The sequence below is a fragment of the Leptinotarsa decemlineata genome, unplaced genomic scaffold, assembly GCF_025532065.1.
Source record: "Leptinotarsa decemlineata unplaced genomic scaffold, Ldec_3_MD MMD2_P_RNA_scaffold_12, whole genome shotgun sequence".
NCBI lineage: Eukaryota > Metazoa > Arthropoda > Insecta > Coleoptera > Chrysomelidae > Leptinotarsa > Leptinotarsa decemlineata.
Window position 1 is genome coordinate 4246326 of NW_027412526.1, and position 13783 is coordinate 4260108.

Consider the following 13783-nt stretch of genomic DNA (forward strand, 5'->3'; position numbering starts at 1 on the left):
TATGAAATTATTTACTGCCACATCAGTATAGTATTTCCAATATCAATTAGAACAGCACAGAGAAGTAATTCCCGCCTCGACATAGGCGTTGGCATATTATTTTTCAGTGATACTTTTTCAGTTATTCATTCTTACAATCATAGCAATTGATCACCCCTTAGAAAAGTTATCTCAACTGAATTTTTCCACCATGGGTAATTATGAAAAATTTCGAAATTTAAGGTAGTTGATTTCCGAGTCGCAAACTCTGAAATACAATGAAAACACAAATAATCACACTGAATTCTCGTCAAACATATATTTACAAAATAATATAGGCCTACAAAATTGCTAGAAAAATCAAAATTCTTCTTCGCTATATTCGGATAAGGTGGAATCATCATCGGGTTGAATAATGATCGGATTTATGGAACTTGGTACATGCTATTTGTTCTCTTCTTTTATAACGTGGGCCACACAGTTCTTCCACACATCACTATTACCTTCTTCATTCACCACTCGCCTTATATTGTCAAGCACCATAGCATTCAAAGTCGGTGACTAATTACATTTCCGCAAGCTTTCTTTCATTGTGGCCCAAACCATTTCAATTGGATTGAGCACACAATAGTATGGAGGCTAACGTAAGAGAATATGACCACATGTTTCACACATCGAATCAAAATACTCTTTTTTGAATTACGTTGTTTTATGGTCGCCAGTAATATCTTTTTCGTTGGAATCTTTTCGTGTATTTCCGTGTCATGATTTCGCATGAAATTAACAATATCTGCTTTTTTTTGGAATTTGTCCGCTTTTTAATCTATTGTTGACAAATATATAAACAGCTAACCCTTGTCTTTAGATTCAGTATCAACTTGATTCTCCTGAAGATGCTAACCTTGTTAGCGAAACGCGCATCGAGTGCAAAAATATCAGTTTGGTCTTTGGTGTTGAGGTAATTGATCTCTAGAAAAAGTTTGCAAAAATCGGTTTGCAAAACCACCCACTACCTCACCTAACCCCACGAACACGAGGCACTGATGAAGAAATATTGTGAAATAGACAAAAAATTAGTATTCAGCCAGTCTAGCTAGCCGAGCCTTTATTCCTCAACTATATTTGATAGCACGTTTACTTACTATCTGGGCAAATGTTTACGACTGTACCAGGAATGCTTTGAACATAAGAGCACTAATAGTATATACATTTCCCATTTGCCGGTCATTGATTATGAACACCCCTCGTAGTGCTCTTATTTTTATTGCCGTTCCAATTCGGAATGGATAGACTATACAATACTTTGTTTTTATTGCTCAACTGAAAATTCCACGATGGTTTACATTTTGACCATGCGGAAGAGAAACTAGCAATTCTGAAAGAATCAGGTCATAGATAGACTCCCAACGTTGGTTCCGATTCCAGTTAATGGTAATGCCATATCCAGGAGGCGTTACCAGCATACATGTTCGGAAGATATAATGTCCTGCAAATGTCCTTCAGCCACGACATACCTTTTTGTCTAGTAGATGGCATACATGAGGTCTTCATGGCTCCAACCTTCAGCAAACGAATTCGTCGCAGGCAGTGACCTGTACCGCTCAAATCTAAATATTTTGCAATGACTCAAGCACTACAGAATAATCCCTGAGGCGCCCCATTGGATTCGTATCCCTGGCGATCAAATCCATTTGAGAAATTGTTCTCAGCCAGTTTATTTCACATGAAAGCAGTTATTCAAATGAAAGAATTTTCAAACAGTGAAATTCGAGGTGTACTGAGTTGTACCTCAAAACAAGTATCCACAGTCTGTCGTGTATTTCTGATATATACCGCTTATGGCAGAATGAAATGTGCCAATACACTCGAATACCCCCTTTTTTTTTGGTACCTTGGGAGTTGTCTGACTGGTCCATTTTGTCCAAGTCTCCAGAAAACACTGCAGTCTCTTGGGCTTATTGCGTTTATTCTCCCATCTTCTCATGACACCAATTCCATCAGTCTCGGTCCCTGTACTAGTTTGTACAGGTTCCGTGTTGGATGTTCGTCCATATATTGCCTGCCTCCTGTGATTCGTTGCATAATATGCAGCTGAGGTCTCCGTTGTACAGCACCATTTTATTCAGGGATCCTCTAAGTGGACAATGACTGGTTAGTAACCCTGTAATCATTTTGAGCCGATCCCTACTATATTGACGTAGTTCTTCGGTTCTTTTCTCGGACGGTTCCCTAACGAAGGTACTACTGTGTTTGTTGCCAGGTACTTTTGTCTAGTATTCTGTGTTCTTCTTATTGGTCCATATCCTAATCTGTTTTTTACCAATGATTTTGGTACCCCCAGAGCTGGTTCAGGACCTATATATGAAGTTGATGATCCGCGTCTAGCGCATTCATCAGATCCTGGACATAACAGATCACCTCCAACAAGGCACTTCCTGCGGCGGACGTCAAGAGCTCCGCCTTGAATAAAGGCAAGGAACTGGCTGCCCCTGCAGGAAAGCTCCCTCACTTGGGCACCTCCACGGAGGGAACCCAAGAAGGTTGGAGAAGCCGTGCAACGACAGTAATATCGCTGCACCTTCCAAAACCTTCGCGGACGCCACCGTGAGACACCTTAAGGTTGTCAAAGAAAGTGTGTGTTCGGCGAGTCTTGGCCCTCATCTGCCAATATAAAGGAGATGTCTTATAGTGACCTGTTCACCTTCCTGGAAAGGACAGGATGGACGATGACCTAGGAGGACAACTCCTCGGGAGGATGTACAATGGATCACTTGTGGCCTAAGTGTTGTGAGTCTATACTCACCCTCCCTACTCTACAGATACAGGCATCATATACACTCGAACACCTCCCGTGAAAGTATCTATGAAAGAGAAACAAATTCTCAATTTCTCTTCGATGTTCCAGTCTCTCAAGGTTGCGAGTGATGTTCGCGTCTCCTATCAGGCGAAATGATCTTTTCTAGTTTGAATCCAGCAGCTCAGGGTATACTTAGGGGGAGAGCTCCATACATGAGAACAATAATCCAAAGAAGCATCACAAGTTGCTGAGGTGTGCGGAATTTTCTGGTTCGGAACAGTGTTCCAAGCTTTTGAGGAGCAGACTTTGCAATTCCAACATGATGTGCCCGATATATTGGTATTCATTTCCACCCCCACAAACTATCGAAGCAACAAGCGAAATTTTCTGTCCATACATTATCATATACGGTTCCGAGACATTTTTGTTTTGAAGGAAATTGATGCCTAGGTCAGCAAAGCAATATATTGTACTCTCGGGTTTTTCCAATAAGTCATTGATATACAATAAAAAGGTGGTCGATAGCCATTTGCATGACACGTTCTTTCAGAAAGCTTGAGACCCATACACACAAATGATCCGACAAGCCATAACATCGAGATTTGACCAGCAAACCTTCATTCCACACACGGTTCGAAGCCTTAAAAATATCAAGCGCAACAGTACTTAACACTCCATGTTTCTTGATTGCGTTATTCCAAATATGGGTCTATTCACCTTTGTTTCAGAAAGCCATGTTGATGATCGCTCAAGATGATAAAGTCTTCCAACTATTTGAGGATATGGTGGTTCACGGCTCCCTTCATGATTTTTGATATCACTGATAGTGAAGCGACTGGTCTATAGTTGACTGAAATATTTTACATGCCCTGTTTGGGATTGGCTGAATGCAAGCAATCCTTCAACAAGAAGGATAAAACCGTTCCTTATGAGGCAGGTGAAACAGTTTGCAGAATACTGGTGCGAATTCATTGATGCAAGTTTCAAATACGATGACAGGCACTTCATCAGGCCCAGAAGCCTTGTTGATATTGAGCTGTTTCAGAATTCGTTTGACTAGACATTGTCGAAAAGTGATTTTATTTTCGGCATTGTTGATTCTAGTATGGGTGGTGCCTTTCCCAAAAAATTGACTGTGGAGGGGGACGCAAGTTGTATAGCCAGTAGATTAGCTTTTTATGAGCCAGTTGTTGCAATTAAACCATCTACTTGTATTAGTGGTGGAATTGTTTTTTGTGAAGTTTTGAATAACAGCTTTAGCTACCAACCAGAAGGATCCCGTCACGTTGGGATGGGCAAGCAGTTTATCCACAATTTTCTGATTGAGAAGTTTATTGCTTTCATTAATTCTAAGTTCGCAGCTGTTGCGAGCATTAACAAACCGGCGCTACTGCCGGTAGGCGAAATTTTTGGAGGCGACAGCTTGCTCGTAATCTTTGTTGAACCAAGGTTACATATCCGTTTTATTGAAAAAGGAATATATGTATCCATAGATGATAATGAAACTTCCGTGACTTCAAAAGCACAAGTTGATGGATCATTGAAGCTGAAACAAGCCAGGGAAAATTCCGGAAATGGTCTTGAAGATCCTCCCACTCAACAGATCTGTTATGACAAACTTTGCGCGGCATAAATTGTTTCCCAAGTTCAGTTCAGTTCAGCAACCTTGTCTCTAGAAAATATCTCATAGTCATGTGGTTGTGCCGACATATAGTATGTTGTATAATTGATTTCGGAAAAGAATGGACTGATACTTGATGATAATTCGTAACGTATTATAGTAAGGCTCAATTGTTAGTTTTTAACTTAACGATTAACGAAACCTGCTTCAAGAGTATTCATATTGATAACATTCTACCGAAATAGTGACTCATACAGGCTAGTTTTTTCGGTCATTCTACTATCGCTTTCAATCAATTCAATTTGAATTCGTAGAGAAAAAATGGCCAAAAATCGACATCACAAAGTGATGAGCTAGTTCCCAAAAACAGAAAACTTTTTTCCGACCTTGCAGGTCTTACCAGTTCCTAAATAGTGGAATCAACTGCCTGAATATGAACCATTTCTTCTTCAAATATTTCATAGGATAGGTATTTTGAGTTCCATGATCAGTTTAGTGCCTGAGAGAGTATATTTTTAACCATTTCAATCCTTTGCCTAATGTCATGTGTATGTTCAATAAAGAGTATGTCCCAGATAAAACTTGCCACTCCCCAAGTCTGCGAACTCGTGAAATAAATTGAAAATCGCTCTGACCCTTCGATTTTTATATCAAGGGGAAACACTTTCACCAAAAACTTCATCATTGTGTTGTCAACACCCCCATCTCCAGCACTAGAGAATTTTCAATAGGACTACAGTACATGTGATACATCATTTTGAATGTGATTCAATTACAAATACATCGGTGTACTGAAACTAAGGATCGAACGAGTGTTGTTGAAGTTTTAATGGAAACTAAGTTTCATCAAGATATTTTAATTTTCCATTACCTAAAATGTAATCATCATCAGAGACAATATGTTAAGTCTTCCTATCGAAGAGAGTCGTTTTTGACAATTTGCTACCACTTTAGACGTTGCTCGGTAGGAGCCAAGAGCTTTCAACGCCACTTGACTGTCCAAGAATGTTTTATTGACTTGTGTATAAGGTTGGATTCTTCAAATCTCTCAGGACACAATTCAATAGCGTAAATTTCCGCTTGAAATACAGTCGCATTAGTTCCTAGGCAAGTTGATATCTCTGTCTTGGGTCTGCCACTAAAAACACCTGCACCAGAACCGGAAGGTGTTTTTGATCCATCTGTAGATCATCTGCTGTCTACTCTGGAACAGTACTTTATAAAGCAGTTCTTAGTTGACAGTTGAAGGCAGAAGTTTTTCCAGAATGCTGTGACTTCCAGTTTCAACCAACAGTCTGTTGCACTCTGCATCAAATTGATTTGTGCAATTGACAATATGCATAAGTCTATATGCAATCCATCTAGCCTCTTTCTCCAGAAAAATGTGAAGAGGAGGTATATCTAGAAGGATATCCATGGCCGCTGACGGTGTGGTACTGGTGGTTCCACTGATGGCCAGACAAGCCTGTTTCTGAGAGCCGTCATTTCCTGTAAAGCCTTCGGTCACCAAGCAATTGCGCCATAAGTGATCATTGGTCTGACAATCATCACTTTAATCCAATGGATTTGTTTGAGACCTTAACCCCAAGTTTTACCACAAATCCTTCGACATGTCCATAGGGAATGCCTGGCTTTGTGTGAAACTTTTTCCAATTGAGCATTCTAGAGGAGTTGTTTATCAAGGACAATGCCAAGATATTTCACCTCCGCTCCTAATGGAATAACCTCACCATTGAGGAAAAGTGGTATGAGATCGTCCAATTTCCTCCTCCTGGTGAAGAGGATTATCACAGTTTTGCTGAGGTTCACATACATTTGCTCCCTTAGGCACCAGCATCGACTCTGAACAAAGTCCATCGTGCTTTAGAGGAGCTACCCTTTCCGACGTGGACCTTGCCAAGATGACAAGGTCATCTGCATAATTTTCTCCTCCTGGTGAAGAGGATTGTCACAGTTTTGCTGGAGTTGACAGACATCTGCTCCCTCAGGCACCAACTGTGAACAACGTTCATCGTACTTTGGAGGATATTACAAGCTACTCTTTCCGACGTGGACCTTGCCAAGATGACAAGGTCATCTGCATAAGCTTGAAGATCTACTTTTCTCCTGTCGAGGACATCAAGCAGATTATCCACCAAGAGCGACCATAGAAGGGGATTTAGTATCCCATCTGAAGGCAGCCTCTGGTAACCCTGAACCTAATGGACACGCTTTGAAAAGTCATAGTTGCAGTTCTGTTTACCAGCATGGCATAGATCAAGCCAGTTATGACCGATTCTATACTTTTCCTAGCCAGAGATGATACTGTAGATTTAAGTAGTGTATTGTCAAATGCTCCTTCGATATCAAGAAATACAGCAACCGCAAACTCCTTGTTGTCTAGGAATTGGGAAATTTTCTCTAGAAGATTGTTTGATGCTGAATCTCTTGATTTTCCTGTTTGATAAGCATACTGGTGGTTATTCAAGAGGGACGCATAAAATGCCACCCTTCTGATGTATCCGTTCATAATCTCCTCAATTCCTTTCAACAGGAGGGATGTGAGGCTGGATGGTCGCACCGATCTAGAAAAGTAGTCCCCTTGAAAATTCGGAATAAGCGATTTTAATTTTTTTTCACTAGCTCGCAGGTTACGGGGATGAATTCCACAAAAAATAAGGTTCACGAAAAAAAATGTCGAAACTGCCATTTTTCTGGATTCTATGTAAGTACGTGACAATCAACATTTTACTTTCACCTTGAATTAATTCTGTGAAAGTCCTAAAAGATAAAATTTAGCGATATCATTCGGGTAAATGATTGATATCTGGTTTGAAGTGGTGTGGATGACGAGGAAAAATTTGATACGACTACGCAGTATCTTAAAACTTTGAATGAAATTTCAATTGAATTTTTCAACGAGGTATGTTGAGAATTCCTCAATGAGATGGATATCGTAAAAATATTTCGTTGTCTTTTCTCATTCTCAAATTGGTTAAAACTTTTTATATAATTTCTCCCAGAAAAATGAGCTTAGTTTTCATTATTCGTTCTTATTTGATGGGATCCAAAAATTATGATGGAACTATGGAATTAATTCTTGCTTAGAACAACTCAAAATACTTCTATTGAAAATGTTAGTTTTCGAATTATCAATTTTAACAACCTAACTTTTCTTATTATTACAACATTATCCTCACTCGAAACGAACATTTTTTTTGGTACTTCTCTGTATCCTTTCTGTTTCACATGTTGTTTCTCCAGTTCTCTCTCTCTCTCTCTCTCGTATTCTTCAACGAAAGCTAGTTTCAAACAGTCAATACTAATATTTTTATGTTTTTCATTGACTAATAGAGTGACATATATTTTGTTTCTGTTGATCACCCTGAATGATCCATTATAAGGTGTTTGAAGGACGTTTTTTAACACTGCCAACCCTAATGAACACATAGGAACTAGTGGATATATCATTTTGGATGAATACTTTTCGTTTATCGTGATTACTTCCAGGCGTTGCTCTCATTTTCATCATGTTTTCCCTAAGATTGTGAAGGAACTGTTGATAAGTAGTGAAAGGAACAGCCCTTTCTATTATGAGTTCTCCTGTGATCCTGAGGGTTGTTTCATACACCAATTTACCACTTGAACACTGTAATTGTTCCTTTACTGAAACACCGATTCCCAGTAAAATTGTAGGAAGAAGGTCCGTTCACTTTTCTGATTCATGGCACTTCAGTGCTGCCTTGATTATGGGATGAAATGTCTTAATCCATCCATTAGCCGATTGCTGGTAAGCTGTACATAAGGTCGGACAAGCTTTTGTGAAGGTTCACAAAAAATGGAATTTTCACCGTAGGGAAGTTTACATTCCTTGAGTTTCAGAGATGTGTCTTCAGATTCAGTGAGTGATTTCTGCAGCTCCTCATTTTTATTTCGATTTGACTTATATTCTGGAAAGTCAATATTCTTCATAAAATCGATGGTACTCACTCTGGATAAAGCATCAGCAACAGTATTGTCTTTACCAGATACATGTTTGATCTCAGTGGTAAACTGACTAATAAAATCCAAATATCTGGTTTGCCGAGGACTACAATTCTCGGATTTCTTTTTGAAGGTTAATGTTATTGGCTTATGATCTGTATAAATAAGAAAACCGCTTCCTTCTAAAATATATCGAAAATGTTTAACTGCCTCATATATTGCTAGAAGTTTCCCCTTTTGGAAATCATTTTATGGTGCCTGAATCACTGCAGCTTCTGGTATTGTCATTCTAAAAAAGCTCACCATACCTAGAAACCGTCTTAAAGAAGCCAGACTTTTTGGTTTATCATACTTCAATATTGATTCAACTTTCTTTGCAGAGATGACAAATCCAAAAGAGTCAATGCTATTTTTACCAAATTCACATTTATCAGGATTGATTACGACTCCATATTCTTCTGAGCGGCTAAATAATGCTTTCAAGTGATTCTTGTGCTCTTCTTCATTTTTAGATCATATTGAGAAATCATCAATGTACGGAAAACAAAAATCAAGATCCTGTGTCACTTGATGTACAAAACGTTGACATGTTTGAGCTGCATTCCTCAATCCAAAAGGCATTTCAATATATTCGAAAAGTCCAAAAGGAGTTACAACAGCGGTTTTCTCTATATCTTCTGGAGCCACAGGAATTTTATGGAGTGCACTAACTAAGTCAATCTTGGGAAACACTCTTTTATCGGATAGATAGTAGGTGAAATTTTTAATATTAGGAATCGGATGGCATCTGGAACAGTCTTTGCATTTAATAGTCTATAGTCACCGCAAGGTCTCCAATCACCATTACTTTTTCTAACCCTATGGAGTGAGCCTGCCCAAGGACTTTTTGACGGCCTATCAATACCCTGTTGCATCATGTAGGAGAATCCTTTCTTGGCTGCTGTCAGCCTTTCAAGATTTAATTTTACTTTGTCAGAATTTGATGATACACTTAAGAAGAATTCGTCAATGGATTCACAGAAAATCTAGTGAGATTTGGAAATTTTGCTAGAATATTGTGGTATAGGTCACAATTATCAACAGTTTTGACATTAGAAATATGAGAGTATTGATAATCGTGTATGTCTCAGAAAGAAAAGTCATCTTCTATTAACTTTCACTTCTAATTGTTTTTGACTTTGCTTTGACTTTCATACGGTGGAACTTCTTCATCCAGAACTTTCAGTTTTGGAAGTGAATCTGAATTCCTCAGTATCTTTGTTAGTATTCCATTCAAAACTTCACGTAGAATGATGTATCCATTAAGTTTCTTTGTTTTTTGTGCTCAAAAGTTTTCTAGAAAGGAATATTACTCGAAAGGGGCTGTTGCCACCACTAAGTAGAAGGAAACTGGATGATGACGGCTGCAAAAAACTACTACTCACATAATTTTGTTTGAAATTCAAGTTCAATTGGACGTTTCCTGCAAGTGGCCGTCGATGGATATCTCTCAAATACGTTCATCGACGCTGGCGTTCCCCAGGGATCCATATTGTCTCCAACCCTCTTTTCATTGTATATCAATGACTTAATGGACAAAACTGGGAATCCAATATATTGCTTTGCTGACGACAGCACACTTGTCTCGTCATTCCATTTGGATTGCAGGAAATCGGCTACAGAGGCACATCTTCACCAGCACCAGGAGGTTGCGTATGTTAATTTGGATCTAGAAGTAATTTCAAGTTGGTGTGGAAGTAACCAGGTTCAAGTCAATGCTGCAAACACCCAGGCATCGGTTTTCTCCAAGAAGGTAAATAGCTCCGAACTAGATATAATAATGTCAGGTCAATTCCGCTTCCTGGTTCGATTAGTTCGTTGGGAGGTAAAATGGACACCAATATATCTTGGCACAATCAGGTCACCGGAATGGCAAAGGCTGCTTCTCAAAAGTTTGGAACACTGTTCCGAACTAGATAACTGTACATACTTCGACAACTTTTGATGCTTCAGAGATCTCAGACCAGACCCTCTTTGGAAAATTGTTCTGGAGTTGCTGGATTCCATCCAGAGAAGAGCCATCCGCCTGATTGAAGAAGCAAACATCACGTACAACTCTGATAGCCCGGAACATGGCTGTTCCTCGTTCCAGTCAGCTGGACCATTACAGCATTCAAAATCGTTCCTCAGCTCTGCCAGGCATGGGTGGAATTCAGGGAAGAGAAAGTATATTTTCTCTATTAGCATAAAGTAGCAGAATGTTTCATATACTCTTGAATATTCCACTGCCAGAAAGTAATTTTCAGAAAGTACAAAATATTATCAAACTAATTGCTGTCAATAACGTTCACAAGGTAGATATTATTGACCTCAATTTTTTCAAAGATATTGCTCGTTTTTTGAAACATCAAAGACAAAACTTTAGTGTCGGATGGATCAGGATTGAATACGTTCATTTGTGGTTGTTGTCCAACATTGGTCAATCGAGTAAAACGTTTTTCCAAAGAATAAAAGAGTAAAGGAGTAGATTTTCGATTGTGAAGACCATTTCCAAATTCACGAATCATATTTTGACGAAGGGACAAGAGTTCAAACACGACTATGAAGTATTATATTTGTAGGAGAATGGTTTGGAATACAATCTTAAAATCAATTGAATGACCAAGAGAATTGGAGGTTTCTCCTCTGTTGAGTCTCTTTTACATAATGGAATTTGGTAATTACTTCATTACATGTCCATTTGATGAGTTGGTAGCTGGTAAAAATAGTTGTAGTCATCCCCAGATGATGCTAATTCGGTATGCGAAACACGCGTCGAGAAATATTTTTGTTCTCGTGAGTGAACAGTTTTTTCGACTGATATATTTGATTATTAGTTAGTGGGCTATGCTTGAAGACAGGCAGTAAACAAATCTAAAGAAATGAACTTTCAATGTTCAAGCCCGTCTCGGTTATACCTACACAGTAGGTATATCCAAGGTATAGGTATAGGTATAATAATAAACGGTATTTATTTTACGTCGCTATTCTTCCACTCAACCACATTTGAAAAAAAGATCCACTGAATGAGTTATACATTGTTACAGCATAATACGTGACGGATTATTCATAGATAGTGCTGTTATGATTGGGAATGTCAAAATAATTATTAAATCTAAGATTTCTTGAATGTATACAATGCCTGGGTAGGAGTTTCTTCACCAAATAAGTAGCTTGTTGTTTTTTATCAGTTTGTGAATGAAACAGGTGAAATGCAGTTCTCTTCTGTATTGCATTTTTAATCAACTCAATTGATTGATTGTAGGAGTCACATGATCCCTGTAATTCAAGCTGAATATTAGTCTAATACGGGCGTTCTATACTTTCTGGATTCTTGCAGCAGTTATGGAATCGATACAAGAGCCATAGATGACATCGCAATGCATGAACATAGATAGAATCAGTACGTTTAAAAGGGTAATTTTGAGAGACCTACTAAGTTGGGTTAGGTTAGGTCCAAAGTGAGTGGGTCTATTCAACTCTCCACCGCAACCCACAAGGGTTTATTGTGGCTCACACCTATTCACACTTGACCAAATAAGCCCAGCTTCTTAACGAAGCATCTTTCAGGTCAGATGGTGGGAGTACGGCTCTGCCGAACTCCAAATCAAGTTTTTAGATTTCGGCAGAGCCGACCAAATCAGGTTTGTAGTCCTCAGCGCGACAGGTAGAAAGTATATGCTCTGCATATACTTTGCATATATAGTCAGGGTACAAGATTCCCACCCAGCTACACCTGACGATGCTTTGGATTTAACCATGCAGGGCTTTTTCGCCTCTGGTTTTAGCGAATCATCACTTGAGTGCAAACGTTTGCTAACCTACTCATGGAGGGTTTGTTCCGCCACCTTAAATGGATTCTACGTACGCCGGTCAAGAATTTGGTGCAAGGCGGTTTCATAAGGAACCCTGCTCTTGAGGAGAAGACTCAGTTGTTTCCTGGCTGCATTACCAAACCTTTCTTTAGGTTCAGTTATTGGATTAGGAGTTGGAGAGTTGAGGAACTCTCGCTCTGATCGAAATTTAAAGGCAGGTCAGTTGGAGTCGTAAGCTCTACATCCATCTCCTCTGTAGACTCAGCGTCAGAAAGAATTTATAAGTTTATTCTGTCCATAACAGTCCCACGAGTAGCTAGGGAAAGAAGATCAATCACGGCAGAGCCCCGCATTACCGTGACAAGGCGATGCTACGACGAGAGAGCGCCCGGTATTTCGAAGGCAGCTGATAGGCTCAGTGTCCTCATCCTCTCTGCACGGATACACACACCTTAGGATTGAGACATCGTTGGAATGCCGTTCAGTCAGAACCACAAGTGATTCTGTTATTCCCGTATCCAGCGGGGCTACGTGAAAGCAGGCATCCGATGGTTGGTTTGCTCAACCCCAACATCCCAAGCCAACCCGAGACCTACCAAGATAGTGTCTGTTTCAGAGTAGCGTACGAACTTTGAATGAGAGTATTGACTTAATGAACAAATCTGAGGTTATAGTCTATATGAAGTCCTAAACATTTTATTTTGTTAGTCAATACCACAGAGTGTCCATCTTTGGCTTTTCCAAAAATTATTAAAGATAATTTACTAGGATTGAGATTTAGACAGCGTTGCTGCGAAATCTGAACAAGATTTTTTATATTAGTGAGCGATATTCCGTGATGAATGAGCTAATTTACTTCATCGGAGTGTAACAAGTTAGTGTCGTCAGCATAGTATGACTGTTGAATAACTTGAGAACCTTATAGAAGTCAGATGTGTAGATAATAAAGAGTAGCGGGGCGGGAATTTAACCTTGCTGGACTCCATGACATACACTCAAATTATCACAACACGTTGCTTTCTATTTGAAAAAAATGAACTGATAAAGCCACATGCTTCCATATTGAAACCAAAAAAACGTTACGGTACTTCGAATTTTGACCCCACCTGCCTTTCTTCATGATTTTCCATTATTCATGAGCTACTAAAGAAGTAGAGAAGTAGGGAACAAAAAAGGTTTTTCACAAACTTTTAATTGAAGTATATACTCGAGAATTATCATCAGACAATGAAATATATCATGATTGATTGGTTCGATATTGTTACTGAAAAAATTATTGTCTCAAGGTCTACTAGTTGGTAATCCAGAGAAATGATATTGATAAAGCTCATTGTTTGGCAATAAGTCGCATGGAATGTACGTCAACAAATTCATCACTAGATTCAGATAACCAAAACAGTTGATTGATGAGTTGTTTTTAAACGTGATCTGTTTTCGTTTCAGAGTTGGTTCAAAAACTTTCTTTTTCTCTCTCTCTCTCTCTCTATCACTCTCCCTATCTCTATCTCTTCCTTTCTGACGACAGCGTAAAAATAGGATTCATTGTTACTTTTGATAACAATATCGAATGAAATCATCACTATATTACCG